This window comes from Osmia bicornis, chromosome 4 (genome assembly GCF_907164935.1).
Source record: "Osmia bicornis bicornis chromosome 4, iOsmBic2.1, whole genome shotgun sequence".
Taxonomy (NCBI): Eukaryota; Metazoa; Arthropoda; class Insecta; order Hymenoptera; family Megachilidae; genus Osmia; species Osmia bicornis.
In genome coordinates, this window is record NC_060219.1 from 6270395 (window position 1) to 6288702 (window position 18308).

General features: G+C 41.7%; 1 protein-coding gene across 4 annotated transcripts in view; it reads right to left on the bottom strand.

Annotated features, from left to right (window-relative positions):
- LOC114879656 (semaphorin-2A) overlaps window positions 1–18308 on the bottom strand; it is a 364739-nt gene that overhangs the window by 192716 nt on the left and 153715 nt on the right. Inside the window, exon 1 of one of the 4 annotated variants that reach the window (XM_046285369.1) lies at window positions 17642–17666. The exons of the other annotated variants lie outside the window; for them this stretch is intronic. The gene's annotated coding sequence lies outside the window, so the exon portion shown is untranslated. Of the gene's footprint in view, window positions 1–17641; window positions 17667–18308 lie in introns of those variants that run through there. 4 annotated transcript variants of the gene reach the window in all.

Here is an 18308-nt window from a genome sequence, read left to right on the forward strand (position 1 = left end):
AACAAGTTTCCTCTTCCTCGCAGGGCAAAATCCACGCCGCTAGGACAATCTCGAATTTTCATAAAGCGTCCGTGTGTCTGGTACATTACTCACGATAATCCCGCCGGCGGTTGCTCCGCTTCCAGGGTATGAAACCGCAAACCAAAGCCACGGGGACGAGTACTCCGGTGGAAAGGGTGGGCAGTTTCGCGCGGTTTACACCGGCGAGCGACGAAAACTTACGGTCCAAGTTTTAATTCAAACCTTTATTTATACGAATCGTGCATCGTCGTAAGCCTGTCGGAAACGATGGCCAGGTTCAATCGCGCTCCCTCGCCTTCTCTACCCCTCGCGTCCCCGGCCTACTCCTACGAATTATCCTGACTACCAACTTTTTCCACGGAAATTGCGCGCGAAGAGGAACGATTATTCCCTTGGTTTCCGATATTTGGAGCCGTTTCAGAGGTCACATTCCAGTTGCCATTCTGATATTTTATTTTACGAACCTCTGATAATGGATTTCTAAATATTAACCCTTTGACTGCTGAGTACTCTAGACTTAAACGTTCTATGTGTACGAAATAAGAATTAAATCAATAACACTTATCATTTTTTTTCTTTCCCTTCATTTCTCAATTTTTTTTTTTACATCATTATAATCTGATAACATATGGCATGTAATTAGTAACATGCATCGATAACTTTTATTTGATTATGATTATGATGTACAAGAAACAAACTATGGACGCACATGTGCATCTGACGTATATATACGTCCATAGCAGTCAAAGGGTTAAAGGGTTAAATAATTAACCGTGTACAGAAATTGGTTCGGCACGGAACGTGTTAAGTAAACTTCTAATCTACTTGCAACATATTTAGACTTCATCTGTAATTAAGTATGAGGGATGATTATCAACTGTCGAAGCGTACAATATCAGTGACCGACATTTATTCCATTGTAAATCATTAGAGAAGAGGAGACAAGTTATGAGCATTAAACTAGTTTCTCTTTCAACATCCGTTTCTCGATTCGTTGCTTCCGTAACTATCTCTATCCATCCCCTCGACGGTCGACAATTCCAAGTACCGTTGACCCGATTTCGTTAACTTCAATGTTACTTAATTCCGTTTCAACTTCTCCATTGTCGAGGCGTCCACTCGTTTTTAGTCGCCGAAAGCCCTCGTCGGCTCGCCACGGGTGTTTGTAACGGCGTTAGAAAGGAAATATTAACCGCGAATTGAACTTTAAAGCGTTTGCTCGTTCTATGTTGTCGATACACGTTAGAGAGTACGAGGAAGCAAGGTTTGCTTTCGAGAAATGGCAGAGAAAAGCGCTGATCCAGTTCTCTTTCCACCGTTTCTTACTTATCGAACTAACTCGCCCCTTTTGCAGAAAGTTATAAGTACACGTTAAGATTTTAATTGTACATGGTAATCAAAGGTTCAAACGTTCAAGAAATCTATAAATCATTTTCTAAGCGAGGAATCTCGATTGCTAATTCCGTTTGAACTTTGAAAACGCGCCTCTCGGTCCAGATTAAGGAACGCTAATTGCGAACGCTTACGCGAATTAAATAATTTGAACGGTCTGATTGGCAGCAAAGGGAAAACTTGAAGAGATCTTGCTTAATCCGAAAGTATCGGTGGCTGTAAGGGGTCCAGAATTCTTGGAGTTGTCGGAGCCAGATGCTACCCAAATTATCAACGTAAACGCTTAACGTCTCCGGAGTCCCTTATTAATTCGTAAATTAATTCCCCGAAACTACGGCATCATCCTGGCAGCTTGCTTGTCCCTGACAGTACCCCTTTCGTTCCAGATTTTCGCCTATTAAACTCGAAGAGGTCTGCGAGACAGTTCAGCTACCGTGGCCATCTTTAACTTCAAATTTTTCGATCATCCATGGCTTTCACAGTATTCCATGTATCAATTTTTTAATTTTTGCTTAGAAGACGAGGAACGATTGGAAAATTCCATAGAATCGTCGTCGGGGGTTGAAGAGGACGCTCGGAGGCGTCTATATGGATAACGTCGGCAATTCATTAGCGCGCACCTATAGCCGATAATTGCATTTTCAGGCCATTTTACTAAAACGCTCGGCCCTAGCGCCTGTCTCGTCGGGAAGAGCGCTAACGTCCTCTCGTGCGAAACCAAGGGCCACCGAAAGGGGGACCGGCTAACTGCATTAACCTTTCTGCCACCCTATTGAGAGAAGCAGACAGAGCAACCGGGCCGATCGAGAGAACTACCGCGTAGAGAGACAGAAATCCGCTAGCACTCCGTAGAGATGGCGGTCCTCCTCTTCCTACGTCGTGCCTGTTAATTACGTCCAATGATTCTGAACACCGGCACTAAGCGAATCTCAAATCCGATTTTCGTAGCCGACGCTTGATGCACCTCCTGCCACATCGCCTTCTTATCGGGACAGTGTTTTTAAGCCAGACTTCGAAACCGTCGACGTCCAGGATAATGGAACGTCGTCGAGGCTTTACTTTCGTTTATTAATGAAATCGATGATGAACGAAGATTATTCCACCCTTTCATTTCGAAGGATACCTAAGGATTCCCTTAGTTTAAGAGGGGTAAAAGTTTTCAAATATTCCAAAGCAAATTTCTACAACTATTTGTTTACATCGGTAAAGATAAAAATTAACCAAGTTATCTATATTGGATCAGGATTTGAGTCAGGGGAATTGAAGGATTAATTAGCAATCTCTCTCTTTCTTCCGTCGTCGTTCAATCTACGTCCAAATCTCGAAACCGAACTTCTGAGTAGTTCTGCGTATGACCAAAGTGCCATATTATATCTCATTTATCCTTATTACCTGGGATATATCGTGCCATTGGTCCTTGAAGCATTTCGCTGTTCCCCTGACTCGTAACCTGTCCGAAGGAAGGATGTCGTCTTCCTTCGGCGTCTTTAATTAAAACGGCTCGGAGGCGTCGCGTTTATACCAGCGCCCATCTCTCGTGCATCGATATACGAAGAATTCGTTGCTCATCGTGGTGGTAGTCGGTTCCTCGATTAAGTCTTACCAAAGTTTGCTCCTTCTTGAAGCTTGCCGAATGGCATCTAGGAAAGCGTTGATGGTATCACGGTTGTAAACGAGGAACTTGCTTATTTACCGTTAATACTGATTTATGGAATAGAAATCCGCCAACTACGCGTTTGGAATAAATTTTCAGGATACGTTTACGAAAGAACTTGGTATTTGAAAAGAAAAATATTTGCTACGTGCCTGGTGACGATGCTGTTAATAAATTGAACATTTACAAGTGACGAATCTCGGGGTTAAAAGCGACGAAGGACGGTTTATAGAGCAGGTCGTTGGTATTCCTTGATATCGTGACATAAATCATAATCTTCCGCTGCTTGTATCGTCTTCATGGATCTTGCACGTCGTATTCATGCGTATAGACGGTAAACACTCGCATATAGACCCTTACGTACGATCGATCCATCCGTCAGGAAGTACACTCTCCTTCCGGCGGAGTTGAAGAGTTTTAAAGGCGATCCGACACGCGACGTAGCAGTAGACTCGAACGTGTTCATAACACGTTGCCTGTCACGATTAAATTGTTAACAATACCTAAAATATTCTTTCGTTTCTTGTCAAAAACGAAAATGGATTTTCCATAGCTTGAGATTTTCGAGTTTCTGCATAATAAACGATGCAATTTCCTGGAAAGCCGATAACAAGGGCGTTTCCAACACTCGACCATGTTTTCCCTTTTTTAAATACTGTTACAAATTTTCAAAATTTCACGACGCTTCCAGAATGCAGACAACCGAGCGTGTTTCGATTCGCTGGAATGTCGACTGGGTTGTCCTAATGACGCGCGATTCACGCAACGTTAAATCGTTTAGCAGGGCTTTACATCATAATGCCGGGAAATAACCAGGCGACATAGTTGCGCAACAACCGGGCACGGATTAAAACAGCGCGATATTCAGGGAAATCAACAAGCTGTCGGGGCCAAATGGCGATACGAGTGGCCCGTTCATTGTCAGGAATCGCGATAAAAATGTGTCGGTGAGAACGCGACCGTGCGGCGAAACAATAGCGCGAAAATCCAGCCTGTCCGTGTAATAAAACCGCGTTACAATCCAGTCTGACTTTTTTTTCCAACGAGTCGCGTCGCGCAATCATTTTATGCCGGTTGGAAACCGCACAATTTTTATCCGCTCGTAAAATGACACACGATTCAAGCCGCGCATTATTCTAGCGTGGAATTCGAACTGGATTGCTTTGCTTGAAGTCAATTTCAATAGTCGAGCGAAATAAGTAGTTTTCTGGCTACCTTTCGTTAACTTTCATTGAATTAAACTTCGTTTAATGGAACACTCGAACGTTTCGTCCGTCGACGAAAGGATTATGCTGTACCATCCTTTGCTTCGGTTTGAAACTTGTTAGAAAGGAATGAAAGAGCAGGAAAATAAAAGCAATTATTTTGAAAATGCCAGGCTCGTGCAGGACACTGTTATTCCGCTGCGAGCGTATCTGCATAAATACATAATGATTCTATTATTTTATACTTTCCCTGAGCCGGACCACCGCACAGCGAGAAACTCAATTTGTAAAATTATATGTAAATTGCGTATGAAGTTATATTGTTCGCGCATTCGCAAGTCAAAGTGCGATTACTTCTAGTTTCGTCCTGCCTTCGAGCACGATGAAACGAGAACGTTAACTACGAGCGATTATATTTAACTTGTCTTGAATATTTTCCACTTCACTGGCTAAATAGCTGAATAAAAAGCACGCAGGAAATTGATTTTCAAGTTGCTGTATGAACAGAATTTCGTGTTTGTAAAGGTAATACGTTAAATGTACCTTTATTAAAAGATAGTTAATTTCACCTTTCACACTATTAGCATAATATTAACTACTCTTTTTTTTTTCAATTTTTTAAGTAAATTGGAAAATTCTAGTCTACAACGCGAAGCTCAAATATTTTGTAATTAATCGGGAGGATATATTGATTTCTCTATTAGCTTTGATAATATTACATTACAATATCGACAGGTTCTACATTGTTGTACCTACAAGTGCTTGCACCTTGTTCCATTTCTCTTATCCGTGTAAACACCTATTGCTTTCCCCTCTTCATTCAGAAGAATCACCCCTATAGAACAAAAACATACAAGCCATTGAACACGTCGCAGTATTGTCGACCAGCTTGAAACCCTGCACGAGAAAATGGTAGGAGGCATGGTTGTTCATTTAGCTGCGGTCAAGTCATTCATTCATTTGCACCCTACAATTTCCACCCATTCTTGTCACCTATCTTCATTCATTTCTCACAAACATTCATCTAATACACCTTCAATTCAATATTCCTGATGTATTACTCCAAATTCAATTAATACAAAAGTATTAATAAACCTTCGTTATAATATTGAAAATTTATGGAGAAAATATATGGAAAATGTATAAAAAATGCAGAACAAACTTAGCGAAATGAAATGGGATTCAATTACTGAAATGGAAACAGCGTGATCTCGTTACGATCTGCATAACGATTCCTCAAAGAGCCGATGGTACTGATCGAAGGAATCGCATTATCAAAGCAGTTTGCATTAATTCGAACGACCGAGATCCCGTCCCAGTAGTAAATTCAGCAGACCACCGCAACGCAAAATACGTTTCCCATGCGAACCGTATATCATTTAACGTTCCACTCCCGAGGCCCTCTGTTCCCACGTGCACGATTTGCATTCGACGGTCAGCCGCTTCTCTTTTTCGAATTCTTATTTCTCGATTCACGTCGAATAGCTATGGTGTTGTGTCGATTCTTTCTCAGTGATCCAGTTAGCCGCAGCAGATCTTTATCAGCCCCTTTCATTCTTTGTTTTCATGTGTTAGGTGATCATTTTGTAAATTCCATGATTCTAGCGGTTGTCTGTATGTACATATATAGAAACCATAGGAGTCATGGACTCTTATAAATAATTTGGTAAAAATAAAATGCACAGATGACGAATTTTGTTGCAAAGTCGAAGAATCATAGAGCGATTTTAGATGATCGAATGAAATATTTTCAATTTTCATTCAATTACCCTCGGTGTTTTCGATACTTGGCAAGGAACACTCGGTGCTATATGTTCATTCTATATCTGGCATGTTTCAAACCTTTTGCACCTGTTTCGTGTCCTTAAATCCTCTTGGAACAGTTCCAATCTACCGTGACCTCTCTGAACCATCTTCAATCCGTACAGCTCCACTCTTGATTCTAAATTAATAAAACATCGGTAACCTGTATCTTTGCTCTGAAAATAAAATGCCTCGAACGAGACCTTTACCATCTGGGTTATTACTTTGTTTAAACAGAAGGACGCGACGGGCAAAGATGAATTGCGTAAACGCGATGGCAAACGCAAGGGACGTTTAATTGCGATTTGAAAATTCCCTCGACCAATCCTGTCTATCGACGTTTTAAGTCGTTCGAAGAGATCGAACTCTCGTCCGTTAACGGTTGTTCGTGATTTAATTCGAAACCAACTGTGTTCTCGCTATTTCAATAAAACCAATGCCTCTTGATAATAATTGATAACTAGGAGCATCTTCGAAGAAGAGTATCCTTCAATCGACTTGTTTTACTTCGGCTTGTTTGCATTGCTCAACTCGTCCGAAGCTTTTAAATCATTTCTTTCTTTATTTCTTTCCTTCTGTTTTTTATTCTGTAACTTAATTGTTGTTTAGTTGAGAATCAGAGGCCGTTTCTTCTTTGCTCAACAAGGAGGATCGATCGGTCGAGAACGAATCTATGAATAGTGTAATTAGCCACTGCTCGTATCTTCCACAGACCAACATTAATTAGTCCAATGAAAAGCAATTTACCACGAAGAAGAGAAGTTGAAGTTTCAGAAAGAAACAGTAAATACTTTCGATGTATTGCCATTGAACAGGAGATGACAATTTACTGACAATGAGTGACAAAAAATCTAACGAACTAATTAGCAACTCCTGGATGAGGAAGTCGAAACTTGAATAAGATACAGAAACAGAAAGTCGAACCTTCACCAAATATGTAACATACATAGGACAATTAGCAAGTTCTAAGTAGGAAGAGATTTGAAAACTCGAAAAAGGTACTGTACACGGAAGTACCATCCAACCAAACGTGGAGCGAGTCAATTAACACCTTGAACGTGGCAATGGAAAGTGTGTTTGTATAATAATAGGATTCTCTACACAATAGACTCTTGATAACTTTCCACTAGCTAACTTTCCGCAGAGATCTATTACCCTTTCACCAATACTAATCAGGTGTCCCTAGCACACCGTTTCTCACTCATGTAATTTGTTTGATTATTCAATTATTTTGGAAATATTCCCTTATGCTTATATTTCCCTTTGCCTCTGTGCGGTCCTGTTAGCTTTGTGGTGGGAACATTTGTTAAGTGTCCACTTCCCAAAAATTTCAAAAGTTATCAAGCGTCTACTGTAATAACATTTTTGCTATTATGTTTTAGGGAATCACAGATTTTGGTACGATAAATTTAAAGAAGCTGATCATTAAATAATTATTTAATTACTATCATGAATTTATCATTTCAGCAGTGCTTGAATATCTTAACTAGAATAATAAGCAGACGATACTGATTTTTGAGCATTCCCGTGTATTCCCACGGGTATTACGTCCCGTGAACTGAGACAGTGGAACAAAGTTATGTTGAAATAATACATCCCTTGTAACTTAATAATACCGGTTACAGAAGAGTATGCCCCGAGAGGCATACGTTACAGTGAAGTACTACGGTGTAAGAGGTTACACATGGGGAACACTGTTGTGTACTAAGTGCCGTAACACCTAACCTACGACAAAGAGAAATTCTAATGGGATCTAACGTCACCGTTCCAACTAGAACGGTATTAGTGTACGGAAGGTAGCAGACCGGAAGTTCCTCGTATACGATAAGAGAGGAAGATTCAAAGACACGATTCATTTTACTACTCTATAATCGTTAATGTGTGTTTAGTCTAATTAATAGATAATTATATTACAAAGTAAAGAATCTGCATTAGCAGGAAAAATAAAAAAATCTACCCTTATTTTCAAAATATGCTTTCGACTCAAATTCGTAAATATATGCTTAGGCAAAATATTCGAATGATATTCAGTTTATATATCCCGCACCAGAAAGATGATAAAAAGGATAGAATTTATCACAGAAATCAATGTCGCCGATCAACAGTTGAAATATACATATTCACAGCAAATAACTCGTAACACGCTTCAATTTCCTAGATATGCATCTCGGTTGCAAGTGTACGACGACAATTTATGAACGTCTCGATATTACCAACGATAGAGACCGTGGAAGTAGGCGATCTTCTACGTACATGCACGGTTTTCTGTTTCCTTACACGAAGTAGATACGTTTCCCTCGGGGGGACAGAGTACTCTTGGCGATGACGCGTTTGCCTTCGTTTCTAGTCGAGGAGTTGCGAAACTGGGCCAATAACCGATGATTGGTAAGTTTTAAAACAGAAATCCATCGAGACACGGTCGACGAGGAGAGATCGCGGATAGACGTGGAAAAATGAACAGGAAGTCAGATAACGCGTTGAATCCGAGCATCGATTCGCGTGTTGTGCGTGTCCATTTCAGCGAAAAAACCGCTTATCGATCCGTAATACCGATGAAACATAGTTTCTGACGATCGGTGCGGATTTCACTATTGAATAAGTCATGAGAATCGATGACATCTGCTATCGAGGGGACAATTTTTACTCTTTAATGCTTTCGAATCTATTTTCTCGCAAATGCAGCTTTGATCCTAAAACGGCATACCGATTAAAAATGCAGATTATCCCAGTATGCCGCTCTGAAGTTAAGCTGGGAAGAATTTTGGGCTATCGAAGTGGCGGAAATTTCGCGTAACGCAGCTAGTGCACGCGTGTATCGATCCGAACGCGTATTCGGAGGTGTAATAAGCGGTAACAGACTTTATTAGCTTTCGGAACGCGCATACCGTTTAATGTATTCCATTGTGCGGTAGCGGCGGCGGCAGCAGTACTAATTCCGAAATTCCGGGTATTATACCCCCTGCAACCCTCGCCGGTACCAAGTGAATTTCGGCATTTGGCTACTCCACCAGACACGAAGCTCTTCTATCCCCTTTTGCTCGTTGTCAGCGAATCGGTCTCCGCTAGATCCCCGCAGAGTGGATATCCACTTCGTCTCGTTTTACGAGTTCATAAATTCGCGACATTTCGCCTTAAATGACCCCGCGGCGCGGAGTAATCTTAGGTATTCGGAGTACCTCTAATAAATCATCCGTCTTGAAAAACTCGGTTTCTTTATGAAATGAAATGGTATTCAATCGAACAGAAAGCTTTCATCGTTCCGCGCGAAGCGTCGATCTGCGACTTATTGCAACGATTTGTTGCTAATCAGCGTCGCTCTAGCGTGATATCGAAAATCTTTTCGCGCTACCCGGTTCTCCAGCCGTAAGATGGTATTTCCGATAAAGTTTCCCGCCCCGTAGCGATCTTCGTCGTTAGCTGGTCGCGTTCACGTACACGTGTCCCGGTTGCAAAAGGGGAAGACGAATCCGTTGGAGGTGAAGGAGAGGAACAGTGGTCAGCCGGAGGAGGAAAGAGGAAAGCAAGCGGAGGGTAGATTCTTGTGAGAGCAAATCTTTGTCGTAGGAAATCGAGCGTCATGCTCGAACGAAAGCTTTCGAGAGCCGGGCACGTCGCGACCGGCTGATTCCGGTCGATCGTGTCAAACACTAAGTGCGGTTTCGGTTGGAAGCGATTCAAGGTTATCGTCCCTTTGCGCCCTGCTCCGACTTTGAGAAACGCCTCACGTTTTTACCCGATGTCTCGTTCGCGACATCGCAATAACACTCGGCAAATATTGCATTAGCCGGCAGGAAAAGTATTGGTTTTAGGGTACCAGGGTTGATTGTTTTCTAACGCTACAGGTATTAGACAGGGTGTCGTGTAATTAATTAATGAGTAACGATTTTTTATGCATCCTTTACCATGGTTTGTACATTTGTCTCTTCCCCTCTGATGGTCATAAAAAAAATCACAAAGTTGGTGAGAGGATCCCATATATACAGGTCTGTGGACCACCAATTGGATTATATACTAAATTTTATAATATTTAATGATTAAAAATTATTTTATTTCTTCATATGAATATTATCAAAATAAAAATTTTGAAAATTCCTGCTTCCTTTATATCGCCATTTTCTCTGAAAAAGCCTGATTTGATCGCAAGTGTACAATTGTTCAAATGTTTGCACTTTCGAGCCAATTGCTCTTCTCTCGCAACTCTTTAGCTGCGGGCAGTTCCGGAGGTAAAGCAGGAAAAGATTAAGCGTTCGGGATACGGGCAAACAAATCGTGTGTGTCAAGACCGCGCGCGTTCGTCGGCCGATGTGCCGCATCCGGCACCCTGGAATTAACGCACCGAGTGCTTTTACAAATCCCGACAAAGAGGGCTGCGGTAACAATAAGCCGCGGGGTAAGTGCTTACAAACACCGAAGGGAGTTGAGCGGTCGAGCTTCCCACCTCTCTTACCCTCTTTCTCCCTTATTCCCTCCGTCTCATTCTCACGTTTCTCGTTCTTTTTTTTTTTTATCCTGCTCGACCTTCCCGGGCTTCTGTGCCCTCACCTGACCCGCGACGGAAACTTTGCACCCCTTTCTCTTTAACCCCTTCCCGTACTTTAACGAGTCTGACTCGTGATGAAGATTTTCGCCCAAACATGAATATCACGAGTCTGACTCGTGAACAGATAGTCGGGCGAAACATGAATATCACGAGTCAGACTCGCGAACAGACTCGTGAGTTCAACAGTGGTAACGCGTAAAAATGCCTATATATCAGATATCAAAGCTCTTTACATTTCGACACGTATTGCGACTGTTCTCGAGCGTCTTGTCTGTTTAGCGCGCTTTGACGACTACCGCTTGGGCACGAGTTTCGTCGAGCTAAATGGCACGGGAAGGGGTTAATTTTTACCGTCAAGTGCATACGCACTGTTCTGCCCCGTGTTTCCCCTTTATCTTTTCTATTGTTCATCATTCTACGTACCTCTGACGTGTGGTTTTGCTTCATTCTTCAAGGCATCCGAGTGAAATAATTTAATTTCCCAGTTGCAATTCTTACGAATTTCATACTTTGTACATCCAAATATTCACGGGAGCATATCTTTCGAGATGCAACCATCCAGTGTTTCCACGAACAAACAACTAGACGCTTCGGCACACGTGTCTCTCAACCATAATCGCGTACGACAAACATCCAACATGCAATTGACGCGGCAGTATTCTGTCGAGAAAGGATGTACATGGCGTTGCCGAGGTGGTGCGGGACACCGATATCGGCTGGAAAGCACTCGGTGTGCGGTGCAGGGAGCTGCCGCACAATATGTCGCGGTGAAACAAAAGGTAGGACGCGTTAGTCCGCGAGTGCGGTCTCGACAGATAAGTAGTATCCAACGCAGCCAGGTTCAGGGACGGGAGAGCCGACAGGCTAGGTCGACTGAAAGGAAATTTATGCTTCGCCACGCCGGTACCAGGTAGATTTACAGGAGCCCGCCCCTTCCTCCTACGCTCGCCTGTCTTCCCGTACATAATGCGATGTTCTCCGTTCCGTTTCCCTTTCGTCTTTTATCGTCCTCCCAGCCGTGCACCGCGATTCGTAGCTCCGATTGCGAGCAACTTCCAGTCAGGCCGACACAATGCCGCCGTCGCGTCGCGTCGTGTCGACGGAACAGCGCCGAGAGAAGGGTGCGACAGGGGGTGTTGGTAAATTTCATTATATCGAGGAAATTAGACGACTCTTGGCTACTTAAAAACCGGCATTCTTTCCTCAAAATATATATCGAAATGTTTAATTTTCAAATTAGCATTAATTTGAAAAAATAAGTAAAGATGACTATAGCATATGTGTAAAAATGACTATGGCATATGTATAAAAATAAGATGTTAAAACGCAGAGGATTACTTAATACTGTCAAAGGAGCTTGTAAATTTTTCATTCACAATACAGGATCGATGTACGTACACGGAACCGTGAAGGATGAAAGCAAATATCTACCTCTTTTTTAATTTCGAAACGTTCAGCTTATTGCGAGTTTCATAAAACCATATTGCTCAGTGCTAAAGTACACCTCGTTCTTTAATATTCTGCGGTAGAATAAAAAGAAAGCGTGCGGAAATTTCCACCTGATCTTCATATATTTCGTATTAAAACTCATAGGAATAATATTCAAGTTATTTAAATAAAAATCTCTGTATCTTCCTGGAATAAATCGAGCAAGAACACAAAGTATACATCAAACAACGAATATATTGCAAGAAAATTGAAATGTCGATTTAAAAACTGAAGAATTGAAAATGATAAACGATGTGCAACTTTACAGTAGGTACACTGTCCATAATCAAAGCAATTCGTTGTCATATTTTCTTCGTCGAAAGACTATGTAATTCTCAATTATGCGTGTTTTTTTTTTTCGCGTCCGGTTCCACGCGTCGAGCCATCGTGTCGCTTCGATAATTATTATTCCCTCAACGGTGATCTGACCGCGTCGAACAGTCCTCTCTATTCTCCATTTGCATATCCCTCGATTTTCATTATCCTACGAACGACGACAAGCCGGCAAAGAATTAATTTAGCGCGCATTAGCGGCTGCAAAAAAGGCGAGCGCTTCGTGGAACGATGAGGAGCAAAGGTAACGCCAACAAACTACCGGAGGAGAGAGAAATATGCACTCTGAACCGACGCTGTGCAGACACCGCAGCGCTGGCGAACGGACGCATTATGAATCCGCCGTATGCATTAAAGGATAATCCAATTTCACGGAATTATTGCGACACACCGTTTCTCTGCGCGGACACTGACGAAGGTTCGCTGACGAACCAGCGAAAGGAAACGATGTCGTAACCATTGACCCATTCGTTCCTTCCTTTTTCAACACCCCTAATTCATACCAACTCATTCCGGCTGAATGAAAGATACTTCGAAGATTTAGCATACATTTGGCGGATAAAATCTTTTCTACCGAAACAACGTTACGTTGTTCGCAATTTTCATCCACGCTACGAGTACGTGTCGTCTCGTCGTATTAACTCATTGGCTGCGATGAAAACATTCTTGCCCGATAGGCAATTAGGAAGAGTATCTCGATGCTTTCGAGCGGAACGGTGTAACGATACTCGGAGGTAGACTCGACGGGTGTCATTAATCCCCTCGATGGCTCGTTCGTCTTAATTAGCACACCGACCAGCGCTGCAACGCACACGAGCGCGCACATTCACCTACGCGGATACGAACGACACGCGAACACCGTTTTTCCACGAGCTGATACACGTGCACCCACTACAATTTTCATGTTCTCCTACGCGAGTGAAAAAATAAAAGCCTTTCCTTTTTTACATCCACGCGTGGACGATCGTTTCCCGTGACGTTTGCTTGGCAAACGACTGTTCTTGTTATCACCAGCTCGTCGATTTTTCACATGTATGTACATCTGTATAATAGTAAAATTTCGGTGAAATTATTAGGTTATTGAGAAATCCTTACATAAAAAATTTGATAAATGAATGGATAAATAAATTTTATTCCATATTTCCGACCTACTTTCTCATGCACATATTTCCGGGTACCCTGTGTACATTCGCGAGGGTGCATTGTGTCGAAAAGCTGTCGCGCGAGTTAAGCGGCGTGTAGTGTTCGAGCGTAGTCGTGCGTGAAAATGTGGACCGCATTTGGCCCAGCGATTTCGGGTGGCGCTAATTAGGGCGTGTTTTCAATTGCGAGCCTATACGCGTATTAAACAAGCGTACAATTCAACAAACAAAACGCCGCGCCGCGATACCTACCGTATCGAAGATGGAGATTATTAAACCTGTAAATCGTTTGTTTTGCGTCCCCTGAATGTTCGCGCTGCGCCGTATTGTAAAGCATTCTTAAACGAGAAACGAGTTTTTCTGCTAATTGGAACACATCTCATAATAGTGGTCGCTCGATAACGCGTTGCAGTTCGACAAATTTTCCATGAAAATTCACGATTTTTCACGCGTAATACACTTTTGTTCGTAAAATTTATTTTTACAATTTTACTACTGTAAAATCGCGCTAATTGTATGATTTGAAATTTGCATGGAGACTTTGGTAAACTTCAGCACGCCGAGTCGTGCGTCAAGATTACCGATACAAGCTCGTTTTTTATCCGTCGATCGAGTTAATTAGACGGTAGCTCGGACGCTCCCGGAGTCAATTCCGAACGATAAATCGATTTCCAAGAAACGGTGTATTCGCGCACGAACCGGCGAACATGCACGTGGCGTGACGAGTGCACGAAGTCGCGGTGTCGAGAGATGATGGCCGACGATCAGACGAAGGTTCGGAGTCACGCGGACAGAAAGCACGACTTTTCCTCGTCGTTTCGTTCAAGGCTTCGATCAAAAATTTCTGCTTCAACGGCTGCCTTTATGGGGGATAAAAACCGAACAACTAGTGGATAAAGTCACGCAACTGTCTGATTCTTAGAACCATTTCTACTCGCGAGGTAAACGCAGGGGAGACGAATGGAAGAAAAAGGAATGCTTTGAAATTTTTCTTCTTTCGACGCTTTAAACGGAGAAAGGTCAATAACCAAACTGGCTAATTTTGGTTTTATTCAACCGGATTTAACTTTGTTAGCGTACCAGTGATATTTATGTCGATCAGGATCAAACTTTCATCGTCGGATAAACTTCTGCCGTGGATGCGCAGGATGTGATGAATGAATGAGATGCAACGATTTATCGATCGCTGTGGATATTAACTGACGAAACAATTTATGAACTACTAAACTTTTTTGTGAAATTTGGCTTATCATTTATATGAGAAACAAATGTATCAATAATAAAGGAAACAAAACAAATGAAAAGGAAAAGAAAAGAGAAATTTAATTCCTCTTTAATCAGTGTCCCTTCGATAAATGGCAACAAAGATGTGGGCCACAGATCTGTCGATTCCAGTGGGGTCTCCTCAGGCTAGAACTAATAACACGTCTAAGATGTATCGTAATTATCGCTCAGATCGGATAAGGGTCCGATGTTTTCGATCGATAACAATCAGAGGCACAACGGGATATAAGGATGGCGTTTAATATCCGAGGGTGTGTATGCACACCAACGAGGAGAATTAATATAGATGGATATGAGTTATCTGCGAAACGGACCAGGCCCGGGTGTATGCCGTTGACGTGTATGACTCTCGTGATAGGGATCACAAAGTCCTGACAGGACATTCGGCTGCGCAGGACGATAGATATCAACCCGTTTTAACGTAACTGTCGAGTGGATGCTTTCAGATCTCTGAAACTGACACTGATTGCTTATCTGTCCTCGTCGAATCGTGGCTGATACGCATCGTCGGAGACCGTGCCGTTCGACGGATCCTAGACGAAACCAGAGGATCGCTTTCGAATGGCATCTGACTTATTTTCAATTAACTGTGTTTGATTTCATTATTAGGACGCAAAGCGCCTGGTGGGTGTAGTTGTTTAACCCATTCAGATTAGTTTCTCAGCCGAAGAACAAACGAGCGTTAAATGTAGGGTCTTCGGTACCTGATACAATGATTGACAAAGCCTTGAGGAAACAATTTTTTATACCCGGTGCCATTTGGGGGTGGTGGATGCTGAAATGTGGGTAATTAATTCTTTCTTTTTAACACCGTCGGTATAAACAGAAAGCTTGTTTCTAACTTTCCAAATGTTCGATTTGACAATAACTTGATTTCATTATGTTTGCATTCCTTACTTGGTCACTACCAGTAGAGTATGAATAAAAGTACACTTGCGATCAAGGGATATCATGTTTTGGAGGAGGAAGTTTGATTTGATGGAGAATGTACTAGTTTACTGAGAGAATTGAACATATTAAAAGTGTATCAAATTTTAAATTGCTTTGGATATTTCTTCAAAGAAAGACATTGCAATCAGTAGGTCGAATGTCATGGACATGTCACACAATCCCCTGTGTTCACTAATTGTTTACGAGTACGGGATGCTGCGCAAACTTCCGGGGCAAGTTTGAAACTGATATTTCGCAACGAAACTTGATATACTCAAGTATCTATATAGAGTAAACTCGTAATTAGTAACGTTAGAATGTAAAGTTTGTTAGTCGGAATAACGACCGTTCCTACTTTTCGCATTACATTCGGTTGCTCGAACACGACACGACGTTTCCCATTTTCCCCTTTCGCTACATTTCCTGAACTTTCTGATTATGAGTTGGAATATTAACAGAGTGTATCACAGATAATGTTCGAAAATTTTTAACTCGTCATCATCCTTACTAAACATTCATCCTCTTCTATCAAGCTATTTTAAACTCTAAGTTTAATCATCCCCAATCAAATATACCTAAATTAATAGCAGCTTGGAACAATTTTAATGTACGGATTCAATAGTGTTCGCTATTTTGCTCGCGAGAAGATTAACCCTCGGACGGCGGACCATGGATAGAGCCCCAATTTTAATTTAATTTTGTATTTCATGTTACTTGTATTTTCTACATTTTACACTGTCCTTCTAAAAATTATTTTTATAATATCTCAAGCTCTTTCATTTAAAAATTATTCTTCTACATGATTTGTAAGTTTGGACTTTGATTAACCCATTATCGAAAACCTAGTGGAAGATTATCAAATTGTCATCAACTAAGACATAGTAACTTTGTTTTATCTTTCTCATCTGGAAAGAGACAGCCTTTCTATTTGTCACCGATAATTTCGGCTTTGGCCTAAATTCGACTGAGAGTAATCTGTTCCATCGAACTTCTAATAAACTTCCTCACCGTAATATTCATACGTACAGTGAACGTGAGTGCAGAAAGCTCAGATTGCTTCGCATTTTCTCTGATTCGCTGCGAGTATACGGATCGCAATATCGTCAGGGTCAATCTGCGGACCACCGTCAAACGGAAAGCAAATCAAATTCCTCGGCAAAGCATGCATGGGTCAATTGGAGTATTTCGTCGGGAATCCAGCTTTGATCAACGCACCGGCCACCTGAGTAATCTCGTCTGTAACCGATGAATGCGCCTCCCGATTATTATTAATCGGCCTCCCGCACGAAAATTGCGACACGGTGAACCAAGACCAGCGATTTCTCTTAGACGTTTTCATAAGGACATCAAACGAAACAGAGCAATTTCTAAGTACCATTGGTATCATTTCAGAATTAATCATATGAATTAGAACCACTAATTAGGATTCTCTTCAAAAAATTAAAAGAAGAAAGTTGTGCAATTTTGTAATAAAAATGAAGAAGAAATTATGCCTTTGATGAATTTATCAATGGAACATTGTATTCTATATGGAAACTTTCGTTTGCTCGATTCAATTGTACCGCACTTGTTAATTTATTTAAAACGATCGACGTTTCGTAATTATCAAAGGTTGCAACCACCACCGACACGCGCATTATTCTGGTCGGTGTATCGTGTTACGGTGGTCACCGGCTGCATCGAGTTATGTTGATCAGATAACAGAGGGGAAGGTAATACCATTTGCCTGGGGTTCAACGCGGTCACGATGAAATTCGTTTCTACGTTCAATATTTGAAAAATTAATCCACGATAGCCCCGATAAGCTGTTAATTAACGAACATTGGAAAACTCGCACGTTCACATTTACCTGAATGCAATGTATCCTCGCATGGAAACGCATAACTGTGCCACAAGTACTCACCATCTGGAACAGAAAAATAACGCGATCGTTAACAACAGATTAAAATCGACGAAATATTAATATTAAAACAGCACTTTTCAATGAATTCCAATTACGTAACGTACTTACACAATTTCAACATTAATTAAAAATAATATTTTAAGTAAAATTTTATCTCTGCTCTCATCCAATGTTACATTTTACTATCCCTTCAAAAAGATTTCCGACTAAAGGTTACAAAAATCACAGCACATTGCACAATAATAAAATTTATCCCGAATGGGATCGCTAATAGATTCAAACAGCGGAAACTTTCCAGCAGCCTATCGATGAGACGAACAATCGTCGATTATCGCGTTGCATCGCTGGCACGATTTCCAGACGTACGAAAATAAAAGCAGAGCCCTCCAGGTTCGTAGTTAATATCCGCGGCGCCAGAAAAGGCCACGGGAAGGGCAGCGGTACAAAACAGCCGAGATACAGGGGGTGAAGAGGGGAGTGGGGGTGACGCAGAAGGAGCCGAGATGTGCTCTAATAGAGACAGAAAGCCAATCTACCCTTCCGGGGCTGAAATGCATGTACCGCGGCCTCTCTAATCTACAGGAGAACCCTTTCAGGTTTTTCGGGTAGAAGA